This window comes from Monodelphis domestica, chromosome 2 (assembly GCF_027887165.1).
Source record: "Monodelphis domestica isolate mMonDom1 chromosome 2, mMonDom1.pri, whole genome shotgun sequence".
Classification (NCBI taxonomy): Eukaryota; Metazoa; Chordata; class Mammalia; order Didelphimorphia; family Didelphidae; genus Monodelphis; species Monodelphis domestica.
In genome coordinates this window covers 271,763,502-271,787,541 of record NC_077228.1, presented here as the reverse complement: position 1 = coordinate 271,787,541, position 24,040 = coordinate 271,763,502, and the positions used below count along the sequence as shown (strand labels likewise).

The 24,040-nt window shown below is 40.6% G+C and overlaps 1 protein-coding gene across 2 annotated transcripts in view; it reads right to left on the bottom strand.

The window, feature by feature from the left end:
- PACSIN1 (protein kinase C and casein kinase substrate in neurons 1) overlaps window positions 1–24,040 on the bottom strand; it is a 118,667-nt gene that overhangs the window by 45,235 nt on the left and 49,392 nt on the right. The window lies entirely within an intron of this gene.

Below are 24,040 nucleotides of genomic sequence, written 5' to 3'. Positions count from 1 at the left end.
TAGTGATGTATGGCATATGTATTGCATACCTGTAGATGCATGCACAGCTGTGATCATGATGTGTGCTACATAGGATCACGTGTTTGATGCACGTGTGTGGCATCCCCACACCCACCTACAATACACATGTGTGTCTGTAGTGTGTTAATACCATGCTACACACTTGTCATATCTGTGTACTTGGGCTTGCACCTACACATATTAGGTTGTCATGTAAGCCTCCCAGTGGCTTGGCTATGAGTTCCATTTCCCTTCTTCATAACATCCCTCATATACATGTGCTTATACACATATGTATACACATATATTCATGGCTTGCATCTATTTCTATGTACATAAGTTCAGGATGCATATATATTCTCATGAGCCAGTTAGCATGTAAATCCAGGATATGTATATATACGTGCACACAAACACATAAACACACTCATATGTGGCACATTCAGTGACATCTATATGTTCAAATATACACAGTATGAAACTCTGCCATGTGTGTGCAATGCATCTGTAACAAATCCATGGCAACCTGTTATGCCTACATTTGTAACACACAATCTATGAAACATGTATGCATACATCCAAAACATAAAAGCCCTGTACCGTGTGTATGAATAGATACATGTATTTGTTACAATGTATGTTACATTATAAGATTATTCACTTATAAAAATGAATAAAATGGAAATAGGTTTTACGTGATAATACACTTATAACCCAGATAAATTGCTTGTCAACTCTGGGAGGTGGGGAGAGAAGAGGGGAGGAAGAGTACATGAATCATATAACTTGGGAAAACTTAAGTGAAAATTTATTAAAATGAAAAAAATTGAAAATAGCATTTTACAATGGCAAACATGTATGAATATGAGATCTATGATCCTTTAGTGTGGTATGGTAGTTAGAGAGCCAGTCTTGGAATCAACACAATCTGGATTCAAGCGCTACCTCCAACATATGTTGGCCATATAACCTTGGGCAAATCACTCAGTCTTTAAGTAATCTAAGACTAGGTTGCAGAACAGTCAGTTGCTAATATTTCCAGGTAGAAGGACTTATCATATCTCTAAACAAAGTTAGTCATACCTCCCCAAAAGTAAATCACGTAAGAGTTTGTATTAACTATGCACACAGGAAAAACCAAGTGGATGAAGAATGTCTATTAATTGTGATGTTTCATTTTTTGCAGTTAGATGGATCTAATCCAAGAGTAGACAGACGAGTCTGTCTTGGACAGATCCTACAATGAATATGCACATGTAACATCCATGATACATGATATCCACATATATCATCAATAACAGAAATCCATGGCATCCTTTTATGCAGGAGCAGTACACATGATATCCATGATAACCTTATGTTTATACTGCTTTTTTATAGTGCAAATGTCATTCCTAACCAGGCACACACATACATGAAAATGCCCTAGACATCGATCGATATGAGTCAGCAATGCGAGGAGAGTGTGTTCAGCCCTACTTTGGAATGAGGCAGGGGACTTCTCTGGGAAGGATCCCATTGCCTTTCTCAACAATCTTGAGGATTAGAGCTGACCTTTGTTCCTTAGGCTTGCTGCCAGTGGAGGGGATGAGAGGAGCTCATGTATAGCTTCCCTTCCCCCAAAGATCCAGAGTAGTGAGATACTAGAACTGGAAAGGATCTCATTATTGTTGTTGCTCCAGAAAACACTTAGAGAGTTTGTAGGATCTACTAAAGAGCTGGAAGGAATATTTGTTGTTGTTCTTTAGACAATTTATTCCTATTTGACTCTGCTATCCCATTTGGGATTTTCTTGGTGAAGATACTGGAGTGGTTTGCCATTTCTTTGTCCCGCTCATTTTATACATGAGAAAACTGAGGGAAACAAGATAAGTGATTTGCCTAGGGTCAGCACAGCTAAGTGTCTAAGACCAGATTTGAAGTCAGGAAGTTGAATCTTCCTGATTCCAGGATGGGCACTCAATCCACTATGCCAGTAGCAGCACAAACTAAAGGGGGAGGGGAGGAGGTCCCAACTTTTTCTGCCCTTCTGTCCATCACTGGTCCTTATCCCTTTCTAACTGGAGTTGGGACAGGAAGGTGCTATTCCCAGGAAAGCAAACCTGAATTCTTAAGTAGGGCAGATCAGAGGGTTAAGGGTCTCTTGGGACTTCCCACTTGTACCGAGTACATTCACTCATAGTGGGCAACGAGACCTAAGGGAGACTTTTGTCCAACGTGGCAGGGAGGGGATTCTTTAGTGGAGCAAAGATGTAGAATGAAGGTATAATTTATCCAACACTCAGATATTGAAAACTTGATAGTAATAGCAAAAATAAATAAAGAGATGAATAAAAGACCAGCATCAAAGAGGTAGCTAGATGGCACAGTGGAAAGATTACCGGACCTAGAGTCAGGAAATCTCATTTTCTTAAGTTCAAATCTGGCCTCAGACACTGCCTAGCTGTGTGACTCTGGGCAAGTCACTTAATCTCCACTGCCTAGCCTTTACTGCTCTTCTGCCTTGGAACCAATACGCTATGTGTCCCTAGGCAAGTCACTTCACCCAGTCTACCTCAGTTTCTTCATCTATAAAATTAGCTGGAGAAGGAAAAGGAAATAGCTAACCATGCCAATGTCTTTGCCTAGAAGACTCCAAATGGGGTCATGAACAGTTCCACATAACCTAACAATAAAATCAAAGGGGTAGTATGGTACCATTGGAAAGAACAATAAATCTGGAGTCAAAAGACCTGGGTTTGTATGACTATGGGCTAAATTTCATCAGCTGAATTAATTATAAGGTAAAGCACATATAAGGAGCTGGATATTCCAGCTCTGACATAAATATATATGCATGACCCTGGGCAATTTACTTAACTTATTCAGGCCTCAGTTTCTCCTTCTAGAAAAAGAGATACTTGAACCAGACAACTCTCACAAGTTCTCTTCCAGATCTAATAAAAAGAACCAGAAACCACAGAGGGATGAGGAATGGATGGTGATTAAGTACTAGCCTTGGAGGCATGAAGACCTGAGTTCTAATCCTGCCTCAGATGCTTGTGTGACCCTGTGTTAAAGTCTCTTGGCCTCAGTTTTATCCTCTATAAGATGGGAATAATAATAGCACCCACCTTGTGGAGGTGTTATCATAATCAAATGATATAGCACATATAGAGTTAATTAAAGACTTCAAAGTAAATGGTTGTTGTTCAGTCATTCAGTTATGTCTGACTCTTCACTTCTTTTCTTGGTAAAGATATTGAAGTGGTTTACTATTTCCTTCTCCAGTGTATTAAGGCAAATATAAGTGACTTGCCCACTGTTCACATAGCTAGTAAGTGTCTGCACCTGGGTTTGAACTCAGGAAGACAAGACTTCCTCACTTCAGGTCCAGTGCTCTATATATTGAGCCACCTAGCTACCTCCATATAAATGGTATCTATTATTAGATATTATTTATTATTAGATATCATATTATTAGATACCATATTTATTATTAGATACCATTTAGGTAACTAGTTTGAGATAGCTAGGTGATTCAGTAGATAAGAAGCCAGGTCCTGGGTTCAAATCTGATTTCAGACACTTCCTAGCTGTGTGACCCTGGGCAAATCACTTAATCCCAATTACTTAATCCCTTACTGCTCTTCTGCCTTGAAACCAATACTTAGTATTGATTCTAAAATGGAAAGGTTAGGTGTTTTGTTTTTTTAATAAAAAATTAATTAATTAAATTTAAATTAAAGTAGGAAACTAAGGGAGACAATGGATAAAAGTGTAGGAATTGAGATTGGGAAGACCTAGGTTCAAATCCTGCTTTGAACATTTATGAGTTGTGTGACCCTGGGCAAGTCATTTTGTCCTTTGTCTGCCTCAGATCCATCATCTGTCAAGTGGGGATAATAACAGCACTCACCTGCTAGGACTGTGGTGAGATACTTATAAAGTGCTTTGCAAACCATAAAGTACTATATAAATGCTAACTATCATTATTAAACTCCAGAGCATTATTTGTCTAGGAAGTACCAAATCCTCAGTGGTTTAATAATATTAAACTTTATTCCTTTTCATTTCTAAATTAAAAAACAAAAAACAAACCAAGAATGAGGGTATCCCATCTGTTTAAAATGCCAGACAGATGGGACAAAAGCAGACGACATTCTCTTTAAGCCGGAAGTCTGGCAATCCTACCTAAGGGGAAGTCAGACTTGGGGGTGGCCCAAGGAGTCCCAGAGTAGGAGGGAGTCAGGACCTTGGCCAGCCCCTGGCAGACTGAGAGGACAAGGTGAAGGGGGCAGGAAGGGAAGAAGGAAGAATTCTCAGCTCAGGAGTCAAGTCCCCCTTGGGAATGAAGAAGCTGGATGTCGGGGGCTGAGGCAGGGTATTGAGTTCCCTGGTCGTGAAAGCAGAGCCCCCCACGACTCAGTCCCTGGCCCCCCAGTCTGGCTCATCTTTCTCCTAAAGAGCCTGACTGCCTCAATATCAGGCCCCAGGGACAGACACTCTGTCTCCTTTGCTCTTCAGCTGCCCCTCAGCCTGTCTGTCCTTTCTTTTCCCCATCTGTCCTCCATCCCCCACCTCTGCCCCAGATCTTGCCTCTGTGACCTCAGGGCTCGTACACACACACACACACACACACACACACACACACACACTTCAGATTTTCTCCCTATCCCTTCTTCCTTACCACCATCTCCAGAATGTGCTCTGAAGCCAAGGGGGGAAAATCGACCTGACCTTGAATCTTGACTTGGAGAAGCTCATAGACTCAAAGGTCCAGACCTGGAAGAGACCTCAGAAGTGATCTAGTCCAAACCCGCACTTTTACAGATGAGGAAACTGAGGCCCCAGAAGGTAGCAAGCTTCAAAGTTGAGATTGGAATAAAAAACTAGTTCTTTTTTCACAGTTCCATGTGCTTTCTCCTCTTCCCCAAGGCCCCCTCATTCTCTAGGGCCGGGGAAGGGTGGGACACTCTCAGGATCCTTCTTGGTAGCCCTCCCCCATCGTTTGGGGAAGGACAAAGGATTGGGGGACAGTAACCATTCAGTCGCTGACCTACCCACCCCCTCTCCAATCCTTGAAACCAAGAGTGTTCTCTGCCTCTGACAAAGGCTCTTGGACTTAACCAAAGTATTTCTATCTCTAGATCAGCTGTAATCAGCACTCATTTGCTGCAATTTGGCAATTCATTTGCATGATGCTCCCTGAATGACAAAATGTCTGAAAATCTCGTGGTTGTGATAAATTGGGTTGAACTAGTTTAGAGAAGTGAGATAAGTTAGGTTCTCTCATCTGGCTGATCTTCTGCCCCAGGAACCAGGAGGGAAGCATGTGGGCTGAAGGCTATGATGGGGTAAAGTCATTGGGCTGACAGGGGAGGGGAGCAGGGAGAAAGTAAAGAACTTTTTCTTTTTAAACCCTTACTTTCTGCCCTAGTAACAACTTAAGAAAGAAGGACAAGAGTTAGGCACGCGGAATTAAGTGACTTGCCCAGAGTCACACAGCTAAGAAGTGTCTGAGGTCAGATTTGAACCCAACTTCTCCTGACTCTATGCCTGGCACACTATTCCCTGAGACACCTAATTGCCTGATTAAGAGCATAAAAAGGTCCTGACCACACCATTCCCTTGCTCAAAAGCCTTCTTGGCTCCCCGTTGCCCCTAGGATGGTGATGGCAAACCTTTTAGAGATGGAGTGCCAGGCCCTGCCCCCATCCCAAACTTAGTGCTGTGCCCCTCCCCTCCACCCAGTGCCTTGCATAACCCCCCTTACCCCACACAGGGAAGAGAAAAAGCTCTCCCATTGGGCTCCTGGACAGAGGGGCAGGTGAAGTGAGGAATGTGCTCAGTAAGTGTAGAGAGGAGGAGGGAAGTGGTCCAAGCTCTTTGCTCCCCTCCAGCTCTGCTACCTGGGATCCATCCACGTTACCCCCTGTGCGCTCCCATTGGCTGCTGGGCAGAGAGGCGGGGAATGTGAAAAAAAGACATCAGACACAGTGGAGGTCAGCCATGTGTCATCAGAGAGCACTCTATGTGCCATCTTTGGCACCTGTGCCATGGATTTGCCATCACTGCTCTAGGACAGGACATTAGCTTGGCATTCAGTAACTTTACAAGCTGACTTCAACCAACATTAATTCACACTATTCTCTATGGTACACTCCACACTGCAGCCAAATGGAACTAGAGATTCTCTAATGTCTTCCTGCCCTCTCCTGTCTTTGCATATTTTCTTGGGCTATCTTCTGATGTTGAAATGTATTCCCTCCATATGTGTATTGGTTGAAACTCTGCTAACTCCAAATTTAGCATTCTTTCCATTGTATGCTGCTGCTGCTGCTGACAACCAGGGCTTCCATGAGAGTCCATTTGTGTGGGCTTTCTTCAAGGAATCTGTCATCACCAACACCAACTAAAGAATATGTTCAACTTCCCCAATTGTGCTGGGCATCTTAAAAAGGAAAGAAAATGTACTTGGTCCCTGTTCTCTGGGAGCTAAAGATCTAAAAATTAGAACAAACAAAATAAAACAAAAACAACTATAGGCAGAGAGGTGATTGTTGTTCAGTGGTTTTGAAAAGTCTGACTCTTTGTGACCCTGTTTGGGATTTTCTTGGCAGAGATAATGAAGTGGTTTGCCATTTTCTTCTCCAGCTCATTTTGCAGACGAGGAAACTGAGGTAAACAGTATAAAGTGACTTGCCCAGGTCACACAGCTAGTCAGTCTCTAAGGTCAGATCTGAACTCAAGTCTTCCTGACTCCATGTCTGGAGTTCTAAATACTGTGCCACCTAACTGCCCAGGATTATGGTAGGACTGGCTCAAGCATTTATTGTCCAAATGCTATCACACACACAGAACACTCAAAGAAAGAAAGACAAACATTTATTAAGTGCCTACTATGTGTCAGGCCTTGTGCTAAGCACTTTATAAATATATTCTCATTTGATTCTCACAACAATGTGCAAAACACAATTTGAAATTGTTCTCCAGAAGAGTTGGATGAAAGTAATAACTCTATCATCTTAGTGTACTTATTACTACACTAGTCCTACCACAGATCTCCAATACTATTTGAATTTTTAATCACATTTTAATGTCTCTTAATCTTATAATGGGGCTGCTAGGCTGATAGTTGATAGAATACCAGGTTTAGAGTCAGGGTCTCATCTTCTTAAGTTCAAATCTGGCTAGGTCACACACTTGCTAGGTGTGTGACCCTGGACAAGTCACTTCACCCTGTTTGCTTCAATTTCCTCATCTGTAAAATAAGCTGGAGAAGGGAATGGCCAACCACTCCAGTATCTCTGTCAAGAAAACTCCAACTGGGGCTACAGGGAGTTGATCATGAGTGAAACAACCAAGCAACAGCAACAACAATCTTAAAGCACCTGAATTACAGGGTTATTGTGAGGATTGAATGAAATAATGATTCTCAAGTCCTTATTAGAACAGTGCCTGGCAACTCAGTGATCCTGAACAACTTGGAGGGATCTACAAGAAAGAACACTATCCACATTCAGAGGAAAAACTGGGAGAAGAAACACAGAAGAAAAACAACTGCTTGAACACATGGGTTGAAGGTATATGGCTAGGGATGTAGACTCTAAGTGAACATCCTAGTGCAAACATCAACAACATGGAAATAGGTTCTGATCAAGGACACATGTAAAACCCAATGAAATGGTGCATCAGCTATGGGAAGGGTGGAAGGAGGGAAGGGAGGGAAATAATATGATTCTTGTAACCAAGGAATAATGTTCTAAATTGACTAAATAAAATAAATAAAAATAAATTAAAAAAAAACAACAGTGCCTGACACATGGTTGGTGCTTACTAAATGCTTGTTCCCCTTCTCCCTCATTATTATTATTATTCTAGCTGTACTTATTTTTTATGCAAAGCCTTTTAATTTTTATATTATCGAAGTAGACTTTTTGTTTGTTTTTTAACAATATTCTCTGTGCTGTGGCTGTTTATAGATTCTGCCCCAATGCACAGTTGTATTGGATGGGTACCCTTGCTTCCTTCTTGATCTCTTTGGGAAAGCTTCCAGTGTTTTTTCATAACAAATAATGCTAGGTAGCCCTTGGCTTTAAAAGTGCTTTTGATCATATAAAAAAGGTATTTTAATTCCTGTGCTTTTCTTATAGTTCCAAATTGTTTTCCAGAATGGTTAGACCAATTCACAGTATATTAGCATTCCTGTCTTCACACACCCTATCTAAGGAAAGACAAAAGACTATTTCTGTCTTTTGTCATCTTTGCCAATTTGTTAGGTGTGAGGTGAAACCTCAGAGCTCCTTTAATTTGCATTTCTTATTATTAGGAATTTTAAGCAATGTTTCATATGATTGTTAATAGTTGGCAACTCTTTTGAGAACCAGTTGTTTATATCCCTTTTTAAATTTCTTTTTTTAAGCTCTCACCTTCCATCTTAGAATCAATACTGTGTATTGGTTCCAAGGCAGAAGAGCAGCATGGACTAGTCAATGGGGGTTAAGGGACCTGCCCATGGTCACACAGCTAGGAAATGTCTGAGGTCACATTTGAACCCAGGACCTCCCATCTGTAGACCTGCTGTCAATCTTCTGAGTCATCTAGCTGCCCCTTCAATATGTCTTTTTTTTTAAACCCAAATGGATCTCTTTTATTGTCCTTTAGTTTTCCTGGCCAGCCTCAGTTGATGCTCAATTATAGTAGGTCATAGACATTTTTTTAAAAAGGTTGCTTCAATTTTATTAATTCCTGTGGAGTACAAAGTAAACGAAGTTACTGAGGCTGCTGCAAAGAGCATAGGTGAATTGAAATGTTTGGGGGTTGTTTTGTTTTGTTTTGTTTTTTTCAGTATGGTTTCCATTTTCATTTTGGGTATTTTGATTTGGTTTTCCTTTTTAAAAGAAACACAACCCAACTACTTCCACCCTTAAGCCACCTTCCTAATCTAAGGGAGGAAGGTAGGAAGGGGGGGAGGGGGAGAAAGGAAGGGAAAGGGAAGAGGAAATGGACTCTTATGTCCAAAACATGTCAAAGGTGAGGAAGGCCCAACCCTGGTTTTGCTGGACTCAACTGGCATGCCAATTTCTCATGGCCTCTTGAGCCAGGTCATGAGTCATCATGCCAAGAGCAGCCCAGAAGATTGGCGAATCTCTCTAGAAATTCCACTGGGATGTCAAGGTATCAACAAATTAACTTTTCAAAGAAGAATCTTGCCCACCAATGACCCATGCCTGATTTTGGAAGCCCAAGATGGAGGGAAATTATTTTCCCAGAGTAATTCCCCAGCATAGGAACTGTTGCTGCAAAGAAAACTCAGGTTCCTTCTGTATTTGTCATGGTTTGCTAAAAGCGGATCCCTGAGTGGGATTGCTGCCACTTTGCTCGTTGTAATGATGTAGAATTTGTTTTTCATTTTTTTAAACCAATGATATCACAATGATTGATGTCTTGTATACCAATTGGATTTTAGTGAGGCAGAGTTTCACAAAGTCATCAGTCTCACTTTCCCTTCCAGAACCTTCAAAGTTTAGTGGCAAGACAAAAGTCAGAACAACCGGTGATGGCCCAGGGTTGCAGTGATTAGACTTGGAGTCTTTGATGTCTGATCAAGCTCTAAGAGCTCTGCATTGCTTTCATCAGTCACCTTCACAGCCATTGGAACAAATTGTTCTCATCTACCCCTTCCACCAGGAAAAGTCTTCATATGCCTGAGTAGATATCCCCTAGATCATCAACAGGTTTAAAATCCATCATACTACTCTCAACCTCATTTAGCCTATCTGTGCAGGTGGTTTTACCAGAGGAGGGACACTTAGTGGAAGCTCCAAAGCATCCCTTGTCAGGAAATGGACTATGGTAGAAGATCACCAATGACTTGACTAGGGGAAAGGGGCACTAGGCCACAGATACTCCACAACCATGTAAGAGATGTTCAACAGTATTCCTTTATAAGTACATACCACAATTTGTCCAGCCATTTCCCAATTGATGAACATCCCTTCAGTTTCCAATTCGTTGCCACCACAAAAATTGTCATGAAGATTTTTGTAAAGGGAAGTCCTTTTCACTTTTGGGATATAGTCCTAGTATATTTGTGGGTCAAAAGGTATGCACAATTTTATGGTCTTTTGGGCATGGTTCCAGATTGCTCTTAAGAATAGTTGTATCTGTTTACCACTCCACCAATAGTGGATTAGTGTCCCAATTTTTCCACATCCCCTCCAACATTTATCATTTCCCATTTTTGTCATATTAGCCACTCTGATGGATATGAAGTGGTACCCCAGAGTTTTTTTTAATTTGTGTTTCTCTAATTAATAGTGATTTGGAACATTTTTTCATATGACTAAAGATAGTTTTAATTTCTTCATCTGAGAATTGCCTGTTTGCATCCTTTGATCATTTGTCAATACAATTTAAGCAGAAAATAATCAAAAGAGGGAAGACAAGAGGTATGAGAGAGTCAGAAGGAACCAAGGGATGGAATTGTTCAAGGAACAACAAGGATGTTGATATACCTGGACAGAAGAGTATGTAGGGGAAGAGGGGAGTGATAGGTGTAAGAAGTAGAATACTAAAAGATAGTAACAGAGGTAAGGAAGGAATTAGAGCCAGAGAGAGACTTGGGAAGGAAAAGAGAAACAGAGTTGAAGAGAATGAATGAACAGGTCATCCTAGCTTTAGACTCTGCCAAATTAGACTAATTTTAAAATCTCCCTCCATTAGTAATTTGCCATGTGACCTCAGACCTGGCATCAGGAAGACCCGAGTTCAAATTTGGATTCAGCCATGCACTATTTGTGTGACCTTGTACAAATCACTTAACCTCTGTTTGCCTTAAGGAGCTAGAAATGGCAAATCACTCCAAAATATTTGCCAAGAAAACCTCATGAACATAGTACTGATGTACTATGGTCCACAAAGTCATAAAGATGTGATCAAACAACAAAAACCTCCTCAATCTAAGTTTCCATATTTCTTTCTGTAATATGAAGGAATTGGATTAGATGATCCTGAAGGCCCCTTACAAGATAATAATAATAATAGCTTACATTTTATCAGCAATGTGGCTTAATAATAATAGAAATAGCTGGCATTAATATAAGTCTCTAAAGTTTGTAAAATATCATTCAGGAAGCCCTGAGTTCAAGTCCTACATCTGAAACATGCTGGTTATATGACCCTGGGCAAGTCACATAACTTTTTGGTGCCTTAGTTAGCTTTCTAAGACTATAAGTTTTAGTGCAGATGCTGGTCTTTTCATTGGTAATTCCCTCTGCCAATGAAATCATTAATTTAGTCTTTTTTAAAAAGTTGATATTTATGTACTAGATTTCAGGTACAGAATACTTTAGACATGGAGACCAAGAATGAGCCCTGATGCACTTACATGAACAATATAGCCTGTGGGCATGGTGCCCATCATGACACTTGTAACTCCTTTCTCTCTTTTTGGGCTTGCTTATTCACTTGGAGTAACAGATCTGGAGGTTTTTCCCAAATATGGGGCCATCTTTGCCTATGACCATGGAACTGGCTACAATTCAACATCTCTTTAAGGGTCCTAGGGATAACAGTCCAGGGTAGTGGGCAGAAATACACTTCTAGGAATTGTTTGGCAGCTCTGGGAGTGGGGAGGGAGAGAACACAAATAATGTAACCATGGAAGAAAATTTAATGCAATTAAAATTATATTTAAATTTTTATTAAAAAATAAATTGAGCTAGAAAAAAAAGAAATGCACTTATAATACTGAGTGCTCTAACCCCTGATCTCCCACACTCTGCTTCCCATTTACATAAATCAGTCACAGTGACACTACTGATCCTTAACCACGAAACAGTGACTTAGGGGAGGTGGAGTCAAGATGGCTGTGTAGAGGCAGAGAAAATTCAGACCTCTGAAAACCCTTCCTTACCTATTACAAACTATATGTCCTAGGGGACTGAAAAATCAAACCTAACAACAAGATAGAGCCAAGGAACCCTCCTGCTGGACTCAATTTAAAAGGTATGCCCCCCAAAAGCCAGAATTCAAGGGTTTAAGGAGAAGGAAGAAGGAAGGTCCCAGGACCCCTCCCCCATCTAAGCCTCCAGCTATAGCTGGAGCCTCTGGGTGGACAAAGGCACTGGTCTGGAGGGAGTACCTTGCGGGCAAAGCTGTGCCAGGCTCAGAGCATTGAACACAGGTGGTGGGGAAGGAGTTAGAGAAGGAGCGCAGAGCGGGCAGCCTAGTTGCAGCAGTGGAGACCCTCCATATTGCTCCCCCCTTCCAAGAGGTTTTGGCCTCAGGGCACATCCAGCCCAACCTAGCTGGACTTAATCCCATCAATCAGGGTAGGGAAGCTCAAGCTCCAAAACCCCTCCCCCACAGACTGCACTGAGAGATTTGCTGACAAAGCTCCAAGAGGGAAGACTGACAGAAAAGCACAAACCCCCCCCCCCAAAAAAATGAGAGGAGCAAGAGCACAGACAACTGTGTAAAGAAAGTAAAGAAGGGGTAAATATGAGCAAACAACAGAAAAAGAAAAAAGAAATTACAATCAACAGCTTCTATACAGACAATGAACAAAGAGCAAATGGAGCAGAGAAGGAGGCGGGAACACCAAGCAATAAAACAGAAAACCCAAGGAATTGGATACAGACTTTGGAAAAACTCAAAATACAATTCAAAACACAATTAAGAGAGGCTGAAGACAATTGAGAAAAGACTTAAAACTTAAAAAGTAAGATAAGTCAACTGGAAACAGAAAGTAGTGCCTTGAAAGCCAAAATCAATCAGCTTGAAAATGAGGCAAAGGAGAAGGGTGACCAAAAAGCCAGGAATGAAATCCAGTCTTTAAGAAGCAGAATACAACAATTAGAAGCAAATGACCTCACAATGCAGCAGGACACTATAAAACAAAATCAAAAGAATGAAAAAAATGAGGAAAATATGAAGCACTTCATTCACAAAACAGAAGATTTAGAAAATCGTTCCAGGAGAGACAACTTAAGAGTCATTGGTCTACCAGAAGACCATGACAAAAGAAAAAGCCTGGATATCATCCTACAGGAAATTATCCAAGAAAACTGCCCTGATATTCTAGAATAAGAGGGAAAAATGGAGATCGAAAGAATCCACAGATCACCTCCTATACTTAATCCCCAACTGACAACACCCAGGAACGTTATAGCCAAATTCAAGAACTATCAGACCAAGGAAAAAGTATTATAAGCTGCTAAAAAGAAGTCATTCAGATACCATAGAACCACAGTGAGGATAACACAGGATCTGGCTGAATCTACACTAAAGAACTAAAAGGCATGGAATATGATATTCTGGAAAGCAAGGGAACTAGGTCTACAACCAAGAATCTACTATCCAGCAAAACTGACTATATTCTTACAGGGGGAAAGTATGGTCATTTAACATGAAACAGTGACTTAGCAATAAGGCAAAAGCAGGATTTACTCAACAGAAAGACAAGAAAAAACAAAATATAAGTTTACTCATAATTCTACAATTCACTCTTCCACTAATACACACAGAATCTGTGGAGGAAAGTGAGAATACCCTACAAAAACCTAGAAGAGAATCACATGAATAGGGAAATCCATATTCCCAGGGCAATTCCTTACTTTGGACTACAAACCCAGCCATCCTGAGACTTCTGAGATAACAGACTGCACCATGCATCACCTGGCAAGCAAAACCTCTTTTCTGAGATTTGCTGTCCTTCCTGGCAAAGCCTCTTCTCTGCTACTCTCACGCTATGGGAACCATGATAAGTTTGTGCAGTTTTCCTGTTCACAGTCTCCTTGAATCTAGGATTTTTATAGTAGAAGGAGCATTTGACCTAGGAATCTAGTATCCTGAAGTCTAATTCTGGCTCTGGCACTGACTAGCTAAGTGACCTCAGGCATGTACAGTAGATAGGGTGCTGGACTCCTACACAAGAATATCCAAGATCAAATCCAGCCACAAAAACTTATTAGCTGGGGGCAGCTAGGTAGCTCAGTGGATTGAAAGCCAGACTTAAAGATGGAAGGTCCTAGGTTCAAATCTGGCCTCAGACACTTTCTAGTTGTGTGACCCTGGTCAAGTCATGAAACCGTCGTTACCTAGCCCTTACCACTTGTAAGATTAAAATCATTATGCAATAACTCCGAGTATTATATTTTATAAAATTTATTAATAATCGCTTGAAGTAGAGGAAAGAGAAAGAACCTGAGTGAAGAGAAGTTTTCCCAATTGTGATAGAGAAGAGAGAGAAGGGGGCAGGGTTACAGAAACTTTATCTCCAAAATGTAAGGGCATAACGTGGGGACAGAAGTAGAATTCTGGGAAATGGAATCCTGGGGTACAAAATTCTAATTACACATACTCTTCTGTCTTGGAACCAATATTTAATATTGATTCTATGGAAGATGGAAGGTAAGGGGTTAAAAAAATCCAAAAAAACTTGGTGGGAATATGGCAAAATCGGGACACTGATGCATTATTGGTGGAGTTGTGAATTAATCCAGCCACTCTGGAGGGCAATTTGGAATTACACCCAAAGGACTTTAAAAGACTCCTTGTCCTTTGATCCAGTCATACCACTGCTGGGTTTGTACCCCAAAGAGGTAATAAGGAAAAAGACTTGTACAAAAATATTGATAGCTGTGCTCTTTGTGGTGGCAAAAAAACTGGAAAATGAGAGGGTGTCCCTCAATTGGGGACTGACTGAATAAACTGTGGATGGTGATGAAATACTATTATTGTGCTATAAGGATTGATGTCTGAAGGATTTCTATGTGAACTGGGAGAACCTCAATGAACTGATGCAGAGTGAAATGAACAGAACCAGGAGAACATGGTACACAGAAAGTGAAACATTGTGGAACAATTCAATGTAATGGACTTTGCTACTAATAGCAATGCAACAAACCAGGACACTCCTGAAGGACTTATGGGAAAGAACGTTATCCACAGTAAGAGAAAGAACTACGGGAGTAGAAATACAAAAGAAGAACATATGACATCACTTACCACAAGTATATATGGGTATGTGATTTGGGGTTTAGGCGTTAAAAGATCATTCTATAGCAAAAATGAATAATATGGAAATAGGTATCAAGTGATAACATTTGTATAAGCCAGTGGAATTGCTTGTAAGCTCTGGTAGTGGGGAGGGAAGAGGGAAGGGAAAGAAAATGAATCGTGTAAACATGGAAAAATATTTTAAAATTAAAATAAAAAAACAACTTACTAGCTGTGTTACCCTGGGAAATCTCAATTTTTTCAACTATAAAATGGGGATAAATAATAGCACTTCTCTCTCAGGGTTGTTTTGAAGATCAAATGAATTTATAAAATGCTTAGCACAGTGCCTGGCACATAGTAGGTAGTGATTAAACACTTGTTTCTTTTTTCCCTCTTTTCACTAAACCTCTGTGATTTTCAGATGGTTTCTAAGGTTCCCTTCCAGCTCTGATATTCTGTAACAATACACTAGGTGTGACTATAAAGGAAGGAGAGTAATACCAGAGGTCACATGCAAAATTCAGTCCCTTTCCCTTACTCATTTGGGTTTCTTAACTGGATGAAAGAGGGAGAACACAAATCAGAAGCAGCTCCCAAGAAGAAACTCCCCAGGTATCAGGACTTGACCTAACTGGGCTCCTCATAATATAGTTCATGGAACCATTATTAAGCCTTGTTAAGTTTAATTGACTGTGTCCTTAACACTATAAGTCCGTGTCTCTTACCTTTCACTGGAAATAATGAAAACCTTGAGCTTCTTTCTGCTCTACCACTCAGGCTTCTCTGAATGTGCCGAGTTTTCTTCCATTGTTATAGTTGATTATTTCAGCTGCTAAAATCTCTATTAATATGACTCACTGGAGAGGCCAGCTACAGCCTTGGTCAATAACCCTTTGTCCACTAGGGAAAAAAAGCAAGGATGCTAGTCTCTGCTTCCTTCCCACAAGTCTTTGATTGTCCCCAGGACCCTTGGAAACATCATCGTGAAAGAGAGTTTCTACAACCTTTCTGTCCCCTTTTAGAGAATGATAGAATATCATGGGGAGAAAAGACTTCAAAAGTTATCATAAATATGAATTATTGAATGAATTTTTACAATTACTACTAGTACTAGCATTTATATAGCACTTTAAGGTTTAAAAAGCACTATATATATATCATCTCATTTGATTCTCACAACCCCAATGTATAAGTGCTATTATTATACCCATTTTACAGATGAGGAAACTGAGACAAGCAGAGGTTAAGTGATGTGGCAAGGATCACACAGCTAGTTAATGTCTGAGATGGGATTTGAAATCAGGTCTTCCTGACTCCAGGCAGCTGGATGACTCTGGATAGAGCACTGAACTTGGAATCAGGAAGACTCATCTTCCTGAGCTCAAATCTGGCCTCAGACACTTACTAGCTGTTACCCTGTTTGCCTCAGTCTAATGAGCTGGAGAAGGAAATGGCAAACCACTCTAGTATCTTTGCCAAGAAAAACCCAAATGGGATCATGAAGAGTCAGGCACAACTGAGGAATGACTGATCAAGTCCAATATCCCATTTTATAGATGAAGAACTGAGACACCCTCTCCCCTCAGGCTAAGTGACTTGTTCTTTCTTTTAATTTATTATTTATTCTTAACATTCTTTTTTTTTAATTGAGTTCTGAGTTCTCTCTCTCCCTGACCACCCTTACTTTAAGCAAGAAATCTGAAAAGTTATACATTTGAAATTATTTGTTTAAATTTTAGCTGTGTTGTAAAAAGGAGGCAAGAGAAATAAAGAAATGGAAGAAAGTTATATTATAATCTGTGCTCAGACTATCAGTTCTCTCTCTGGAGGTGGAGAGTAGATTTCATCATAAAACCTTTGGATTTTTATTGATCAGAAGAGCCAAAAGTCACTTGTTCAAAGTCACACAGGTAGTGACTGAACTGGCTGTCCCCCTCTTCCTGGAACGTTCTCCCTCTGACTACTGATCTTTCTGGCTTTCTTTAAGTCCCAAACAAAATGTTTTCCTCTACCCCTCTTAATTACAGTGTCTACTTTCTAATAATTGTTTTCTATTTATCCTGCATATAGTTTGCTTTGTTTATATTTGTTTGCATGCCTTCTCCCTGATTAGACTGCAAGCTTCCACAGGGCAGGGACTATCTTTTGCTTCTTTTTGCATTAGCACAGTGCCTGGCATATAGTAGGTGGTTGATAAATGTTGTTGTATTATATAGTATCTATCTACCTACCTACCTATCTATCCATCTGTCTATCTGTCTGTCTATCATCAATCAATCAATCTATCCTTTTTTCCATTGCATATCATGTGGCTACCTCACAAACTTATAAATGAGAATGAGAATATTCCTTGATAAGCCACTTGACCCCTCCCAGGTATTTATTGGACCCTAGCTACCCCAGAAGAAGGAAGTAGAGAAGTGTCCTCCCTTTCCCTCTTCTTTCCTCTCCTTCCTTTCTTTCCTTCCCTCTCTTTCCCACCATTTCTCCCCTCCCCTCTTCTTTTCCCTTTCATATTCCCTTCTCCTCAATGAATAAATGAATAAAGCATTAGTCATCGTAATTATACAGAATTAATTTTCCTCCACTTTAATTTTAAGTCTTTCATTTTACAGAAAGAAGACAAAAAGAAAAAATCTCTCAAGGTCACACAGTTAGGACTCTACAGAGCTGGGACTTGAATCCAGGACCCAGGCTGTCTCTGGTGTTATTCCACAGAATCACCCTGGGATCTGGACCCAAGTATTTGCTAGAGGGGAAGAAAGGGGAAGAAAGGGACTGGCATAGTTAATGAGCTGTCAGACCTCATAGACTTGGGCAGATGGGAACTGGGAGAACTGTCTGATATCATGCAGAGAGGAGTCATCAGTAAAATGAATAAGGGCTTGAACTAGATAATTCATCAGGTTCCTGCCACCTCCCAAACTGGAATCCTATGACTCTTTGAGCCCTAGTGTCAATGTGCAAGGCCATGTGTAGGTCTGTATTGTGAGATTTAGTTGTTTCAACAAATATTCGTAAAAGAGAGATAAGAACCATTAATACTTATAAAGTACATTAAGGTTCCTGAAACACTGTCCATATGATTTGTCATTTCATCCTCACAATAACCAGCAAGGTAAGGGCTATGATCATTATTCCCATTTTAGAGATGGGAAAACAGAGGCTGAGAACTATCTTGCTGGTCACATTGTAAGTGACAAAGACAAAATTTGAACTCAGGTCTTCCTGACTTCAAGTCCCGTGCTCTTTCAACTATGCCATCTAGTGGCTCCTCCTCTCAACTTGCCTTTAGTCTCATAGGGAAGAATTAGGGCATCCTTTCCTGGATATTCATTCTCGTATTCATTCATTCATATTTTCTCTCTCTCTCTTTCTCTCTCATTTTAATTCAGGAAGGTGAATCTTCCTGGCTCTAAGTCCAGTGCTCTATCTACTTCACCACTGAACTGCCCAAGCTACTACTTACAGAATCACTAGTTAAAGCATCCCCTCTCTCATGGACTACTACAATATTCTCCTAATCGGTTCCCCTCCCTCAAGCCTCTCTTATGTTGTCTCCACCATTAGAATATAAGCTCATGAATTTAGCATGTATATAATTATATATATATATATATATATATATATATACATACATACATGTTTTCTCCACTATTCAAAAAGGGTTATAATGTTGTCTAGCTTAGTATGAGTTCATGCAAATATTCTAAGGTGAATGAGTGGGGAAAAAAATCTTTACTAGAAGGTCCAGTAGATAGAATTCAAGGCTTGTAATCAGAACTGTATGACCCTGAGCAAGTCACTTAACCTCTGTTTGCCTCAGTTTCTTCATCTGTAAAATGGAGATGACAATAATAGCACCTACCTTCCTGGGTTCTTGTGAGGATCAAATGAGATCATAATTTTAGAGTGCTTAGCACATAGGCAGACCAAGTGGCATGGTAGCCCTCCCACTTCCAAGACTTCCCTTCTCCCTAGTGAGTGGCACTGTGGTCCAGAGAGTCCTGGGGCTGATTGGGGAGCTGAAGGATACACTCCTTCTATATACTAAATGGAGCTGATCTCATGGTTCCATAGCTGGAGGTGGGGGTGGGGGGTGGGGAAAGAAGATGGCCTCGGGCAATAGGGAATGAAGTATGACTGAAGCCTTCCTGAAATTGAGGGGTACATTAGGCAGTTACCCAGAATTCCTCATAGTCATCCTTTCTTGCTTCACCGAAATAGCCCATCACATTCACGTACCATGGATTTTTTTTTTTAAGTCATTCATCAATCGATAGGTACTGTTTGTAGTTCTTGGCTACCACAAGGAGAGGTGTTATAGATATTTTGCTCTACTTCCAGCTCTAATATTCTGTGATAGACAATTCCCAGGATGGAGTCTGGTCAGCAGCAGAGTGTGGGAGCGTGTGACTTGGATATGATATGTATTCTTTTGTAAGAAATGTCAGGGGATGAATTAATTGATCAATCAGTAAATCAGCAGTAATTTATTAAACATCCATTATGTGCCATATAAGAGGCAGGTAAGTGATTTAGTGGATAGAGTGCTGGACCTGGAGTCAGAAAGACCCAGGTTCAAATCTGTCCTCAGACACTTACTAATTGTATGACCCTGGGCAATCTACTTAACCCTGTCTGCCTCAGTTTCTTCATCTGTCAAATGAGTAGGAGAAGGAAATGGCAAAAGATGCCATTATCTTTGCCAAGAAAATGCCAAATGGAGGGCAGCTGGGTAGCTCAGTGGATTGAAAGCTAGGTCTGGAGATGGAAGGTCCTGGGTTCAAATCTAGCCTCAAACACTGTGTTACCCCTGGCAAGTCCCTTAACATCCACTGGAAAAGAAAATTGCAAACCACTTCATTTACGAGAAAATCCCATGGATGGTATTGGCATGCTGTAGTTCACAGGGTCACAGAGAATCAGGCATCACTGAACAATTATATGTGGCATATGCTTATATATGTTCTTGTTTCTCCCATTAGAATATGCATGGTATTCCTGGAACATTGCCCAGAGTCTGGTGAATAGCTGACTCTAATGCTGATTGACTGATTGCTTTGTCAGACACTGTACTAAGTGCTGGGGATACAAAGAGAGGCAAAAACTGTCTCTGCCCTCAAGGAACTTACATTCTAATGGACAAGATGGCCCATTTGTACAGTTGCTACTTTCAAGATGTGCAGAGTTGCTGACAGATCATCTCAAAGGATAGGCATTAGCATCTGGGAAAGGACTGCTGCAGAAGGTAGCATTTGACTGAGATGTGGCTATGTGGTGGGGGCATCCAGATGGTTCAATGGATAGAAAACTGGGTGTAGAGTCAGCAAGACCCCTCTTCATGAGTTCAAATCTGGCTTCAGACACTTACTAGCTGTGTGACCCTGAGCAAGTCACTTAAACCTCTTTGCCTCAGTTTCCTTGAGAAAGAAATGACAAACCACTCCAGTACCTTGGCCAAGAAAACCCCAAATGGGGTCACAAAGAGTAAGATAAGACTGAAACGACTCAACAACAATGTGGTATGGTAGATGGAGCACTGAACCTGGAGTCAGGAAGAACCTGGCTTTAAATCTAGTCTCATCCTAGCTGTGTGACCCTGGGCAAATCACTTGTTCCCCATTGCCTGGCCCTTTCTACTCTTCTGCCTTGGAACCAATACATAGTGTTGATTCTAAGGCAGAAGATAAGGGTTTTTCAATAAATAAAAATAAATAAATCTAGTCTCAGACACTTACTAGTTGTACAATCTTGGAAAAGTCACTTGATCTCTCTTTACTTCAGTTTTCTCACCTGTGAAATGGGAATATTAATAACAACTATCTTCCAGGGTTGTTGTGAGAATCTCACAGCCTACTCAGGAGGAATAAATATTTTCCCAGTTGTTCAGAATCATTTTTATTTGTGTGAAAAGTGCTTTGTAGTTGTCTTGATGTATTTCCTGGGTTTATCTTGGCAGGTTGATTCCCAAGTATTTTAGATTGCCTAGTTATTTTAAAAGCACTTCCTCTTTCTATCTCTTGCTCTTAGACTTTACTGGTAATAAATAGAAATGCTGCTGTTTTTATTATTATTATGAACTGGGCCTTGAAGGAAGATAAGGATTCTAGGAGGTAGAGGTGTGCAGGGAAAGAATCCAGGCATAGTGGGCAGCTAATGTAAAGATGGAGCTTGAGGCTACCTTAAGAGGGGTAGCTAGGCTGCTCAGTGGGTAAAGAATCAAGCCTAGAGACTGGGGGCCTCTGAGTTCAAATCTAGCCAGATACTTCCTAGCTGTGTGACTCTGTGCCAGTTTTTTACCCCAAATTGCCTAGTTCTTATCCCTTTTCTGCACTGGAACTGATAATAAGTATCAATTCTAAGATGGAAGATAAGTTATTTTTCTTTTTTTAAAAGAGACTCTAAAGTCCAACACCCTCCTTATTTTGCAGATGAGAAACTGAGGAATAGGGAGAGTGACTTGCCTAGAATCATATAGCTAGTAAATCTGAGGCAGGATTTGAATCTGAACCTTCTGGACTCCAGGTACTACAGTCTTATCCATTATACCAGTGGAGAATATGCTGCTGGATCAGGAGTCAAGAATACTCATCTTCCGGGGTCCATATCTGGCCTCAGACACTTCCTAGTTTTGAGACCCTGGGCAAGTCACTTCATCCTACTTACCTCAGTTTCCTCATTCATAAAATAAGCTGAAGAAAGAAATAGCAAACCACTATAATATCTTTGCCAAGAAAACCACAAAAGTACCATCTCAAACCTATCAGATTGGCAAATGTTAAAAAAAAAAAAGTAAAAATGATATATGTTGGAGGGGATGTGGAGAAATGGAGCCACTAATGAACCTCTGGTGGAACTGTGAATGGATACAACCATTCTGGAGAGCAATCTGGAACCATACCCAAAGGGCTTTAAAATCGAGCATACTCTTTGATCCAGAAATACCACTTATAAGTCTGTATCCTGACAAAAAGCTGAGGAGAGGGAGTCAAGATGGCAGCATGGAGGCAGCAAAAGTTCAGACCTCTGAAAACCCTTCCTCATGCATTAAAAACAAAATACTTCTAGGGAACTGAAAACCAAATCTAACAACAGGACAGAGCTAAGGAACCCTCCTGCTGGACTCAACTTAAAAGGTACACCCCCCAAAAATCTGAATTTGAGGACACTCAGGTTTAAGGAGAAGGAAGGAAGGTCCCAGGACCCCTCCTCCACCTACAGTAATGAGCCTCCAGCAGTGGCTGGAATCTCTGGGTGGGCAAGGACACTAGTCTGGAGGGAGTACCTTGCGGGCAAAGCAATATCAGGCTCAAGGCTTTGAACACAGGCAGCAGGGAGGCAATTGGAGGAGAAGCTCAGAGAAGGCAGCCAAATAGCAGCAGAGACACTCCATTTCCCCCTCCCTTTCCTTTGCCCCTTCCCTCACCCCCTCCCACATTCCCATCTAGCTCTGCAAGATCAACTCCACCCTGGCTTAATCTTATCAAGCCTTCAGAAGGCAAGGAAGTTCAAACTCTAACACCCCTCCCCCACAGACTGCTCTGAGAGCCTTGCTGATCAAACTCCAAGAGTGAAGGATGCAACTACTACAGAACACCTTAATAACAAGGTGGGAAGCCCAGCTCCTTTTCAGTTTCTGCTGACAGCTGGGGAAGATCTGACATCAGGACTCCACTTGACCAATCAGCAGAGCAGAGGAGTCCCTTCAGGACAGAAAAGCCTAAACCCATAGATCCAGCACATAATTAGAGGAGCAAGACTACAGGCAACTGCAGGAGGGAAAGAGGGGGGAAACAGAAACAACAGAAAAATAAAAAAGAAATTACAATCGACAGCTTCTATCCAGGCAATGAACAAAGAGCAAATGAAACAGAGGAAGATCAAGGAATACCAAGCAAAAACACATAAACTCCAGTGAATTGGACACAGGCTTTGGAAGAACTCAAAATACAATTCAAAAAACAATTAAGAGAGGCTGAAGACCACTAGGAAAAGAACTTAAAAATCAAGATAAATCACCTGGAAACAGAGGCACTTGAACTAAATTGAGAAAATAGTGTCTTGAAAGCCAAAGTTAATCAACCAAGTCTGTATCCAAAGAAATCAAAGAAAGGGGAAAAGGACCAATTTGTCCAAAATATTCATAACATCTCTTTTTGCTGTAGCAAAAAATTGGAAACTGAGATGTTCATAAACTGATGAACAAGTTGTGATATATGGTTGTAAGGGAATGAATACTATTGTACCATTAGAAATGACAAACAAGGTTATTTCCGAAGACCCTTGAAATATTTATATGAACTGATGCGAAGTGAAATGAGCAGAACCAGGAAAACAGTGTATATAGTAACCACAATAATGTATGATGATCAGTTGTGAATGGCTTGATTATTATCAGCAATGCAAGAATCCAACTCCAAGCAACTCACTATGAAAAATGCTATCCACCACCATAGAAAGATCTGATAGATTCTGAATGCATATTGAAGCATATAATTTTTCATTTTATTTCCTCCATGAATTTTTTCTTGTAAGTGCAATATGTATCTTCTTTCATATGGAAGTATATATTGCATGATAGCACATGTATACCCAATATCAGAGCACTTGCTGTCTCAGGGACAGGAAAAGAGAGAAAGGAGGGAGAGAATTTGAATCACAAAATATCAGAAAACAAATGTCAAAAATTGTTTCTGCATATAATGGAGGGGGAAAATACAATAAACCAATCCTGGGAAAATAAAAACTAAAAAAGAAAGCAAGCTAGAAATGGGATCACAAAGAGTCAGACATCACTGAAAAGACTGAACAACAAAGCTGTGAGTGTGTATAAAAATAGGTCACTCTACTTATAAGGTGTCTTTGCATGCCTCTTTGAGGTGCAGTAGAATCTGTTGGTTTAAGACACCAAAGGGTCCACTATAGAGGGGCTACTCCCTCTTACTTTAAAGCTAAAGCAATTTTCTTATAACAACCTTGTGAGATAGGTCATGCATGTGGTATTGTCTCCATTTTAGATATAAGGAAACTGAGGCTTATAGTGGTGAAA